This window comes from Pygoscelis adeliae, unplaced genomic scaffold, assembly GCF_000699105.1.
Source record: "Pygoscelis adeliae isolate BGI_AS28 unplaced genomic scaffold, ASM69910v1 Scaffold34, whole genome shotgun sequence".
Taxonomy (NCBI): domain Eukaryota; kingdom Metazoa; phylum Chordata; class Aves; order Sphenisciformes; family Spheniscidae; genus Pygoscelis; species Pygoscelis adeliae.
The window spans coordinates 2140505-2143248 of record NW_008824658.1 but is presented as its reverse complement, the minus strand read 5'-3'; positions in this window follow the sequence as shown (position 1 = coordinate 2143248).

Here is a 2744-nt window from a genome sequence, read left to right as displayed (position 1 = left end):
TTTGGATGAAAGAAGAAGATACCTTTTGCTACCTAAATCAAATATATCACTTTTGGTCCCTTTTCTTCTTCAGTAATTTTGTGCTGTGAGTTACCTGTTCATGAAAGACAGCCACATTTAAGAGCCAAAGTTTTGCTCTTTTGTAACCCCCACCCCCCAAAAACCCGTGTATGTAATTAGAAACATCGAAAATGTTAACATTTCTGAGATACCTGATGTTTGTTCTTGCAAACAGCTCCCAAACGTACCAGAATCCATCAGAAATGTAAGAAATCACATTTTGCTTTTCCACTGGTGCCATTTTAGAAATAGCAACATCTTTATTGCAACATTTCTGAGGGAAAAGGGGCTCCTTTACCCTTCTGCAGACAGACAGATGCTCCTTTGTCTCAGTCCTCCGACTGCTGCTCTACCATGCTGTTGCAGTTACTCTCAGCAGAAAGACCACGAATGGCGGGGTGAAACGGGAGCTATAGCAGATGTGTGCAGAGCCACAGAGGAGCGAGTTCAGCGTGTGTTTACTCCCAAAGGAAACCATGACCGTTTGCTAGTGTCCCAGCCAATCTCAGGGAGGTTTAAAACTACTTAGAAGGGCTAATGAAAACTGTCCCTGGTGACTCTAGCTGGTAACAGGTTCACCTGACTGCTCTTAAATCCCCTGCACACCTCCCTCGCCATTGACGAGGCTCAGAGTAGGTCCCACCGGGGTTTTAAGCCCTCCACCTCCACTGTGAAAATGACCCCCCGAAGTCCTTGGCAGTGTTTTCCTCCTCGCTGCTGCGCTGTCTCAATCTCACGTAGCTTTCGTTTCAGGGGCTGGTGTCATGAAAGCCTCTTGGAAACTGGTGCTGTTTGAGGGGTGACACAGGGATGACGTTAAATTGCACTCAGAAAAGACGCCTCAGCCCCACATTACTCACATGACAACGTCATGTTGACTGAATAGGAGAAGGGATTGAGCCTTGGAAGGCTTTGCAGATGAGGGAGCTGGAGATGGATGAAACTAATAATAATCTGCTGTGATTTCTCAGCTATTTAAGCAAACTCTGAAGTCAACTCTTCAAAAATAAACGCTGGTACCTGCTGTAGTTCAGTGTGCCTGGCTGTCTTTTGAACTCCTTCAAAGTGGCCCTTGTACTTTATCAGGGAAACGAAGAGGGAGATCCCTGTGTAATCTCCATCGTTACCTTTCATTTTTTGAGGTAATGATGCATAGTGTCCTGTGGGGAGAGTGCCTTTCCGCTCCTGAGACAGCAGGTACTCCTTTGTAGCTTTCCTCGGGCTTACAATAGATACCGCTACATAGCAGCTTCCCCTGTTCCTCAAAATACTATTAGAGCATAGATAAAATAATTTACATGCTGTTAATATAATTTTTCTGACATAAAGCCATATGTCCACGGAAGAGTCAAAATCCCCCATTTAGGGAAGAGTTTGAGTTTCTAATGCCATCGACAGCATGCCCGCCGTGAGAAACTTCTCCATGAACGATGAGGGAAACATGGCTTCCTTCCTTCAAGTTTTTTTCTCTTGAATTATTTTTTTTCAGTTGTTCATTAGTCCTATGAAGCCAATCAGCCTTTTTTTTTCCAAATATTTGGCTAGGTAATAGCTCCAACGAAATTCTAGTGGTTTTATATTGATCTGGATAAAAGTACGGAGCTTCAGAAAAGTGCACGGGTTGGATGAAGCCGCGCAGTGTTTGACGTAGAACAGACAGTTTGCCACCAGTTATTGCACATAAACACTAGCAGAGCACATAAACAGCTGCAGGGCTTCAGGAGAATAACTAACTGGTTGCAGATTTAATACTGGCTGTCATATCACTGCTTTGTGGGTTTTATTAACGACTTACTAGGCAAGAGGAGCCCTTATTCTGCTCCTCCGAGATCTGAGGAGACACGAGATAGATGTGGTTTACATTTCTCTAAAGTTAGAAGTAATGATGTAAAACACAGAAATAGACATGAATAGGAAAAAAAAAAAGCCAAAATGTGTAATTTGAAAAACGTGGTAAAGCCATAGCTGCACAATATCCCACTTTCCAAAAGGTTCAAAGGAAGAGGGTTACGGGTAGAGAGCCCTATAAGGCGAGAAAACAATTACTTTGTCACGTATGGAAACTTTCATTCTTCAAAACTGAGTGAGAAATGTTGGTAAACAAATGCCGGGACCCAAAGATCCCACGAATACTTGCAGTGGCTGTTACACCCGGGTGGGTACCACATTTCGTGACAGGAACATCTCTAGGGGCTCTTGCGCCGAGGTGCAGCACAGCGCTGGCCTTACAACCAGGTGGCTGTGGAACAACCACCGCCTTAGTCGAGCGGCACTCAGCTTTCTTGGATTTTCAGCTGGATCTGAATTTTGGGTTGCCACTTCGTCTGCCTCATCTCCGAGAACGGGAAGCGGGACGGGCTGCGTTGGTGGGCGGACATGATCGGGAGTCAAAGAGCAGAGCTTCGCCCCGGCGCCTCCCCGCACCACGAGGGGAAGGGGCCAGGCCTGTACCGGCCGCCCCGAGGAGACCCGGAGGCAGAACGGCTGTGGGAAGCCAGACCAAAAGCCTGCCGAGCACCACTGAAGAACCCAAGAACACGGCGCTACTTCCGCAGAGAGCACTCCCCGCCTCCAGCGGCCCGAGCCCTTTGCTAATTGCGCTCTAATTGCGCCGCGCTGCCGAGTGACCGGCCCCCGCCCCCCCGCACCGCCCTGAGGAGAACCGGCGGGAAGAGGGGCCGCGC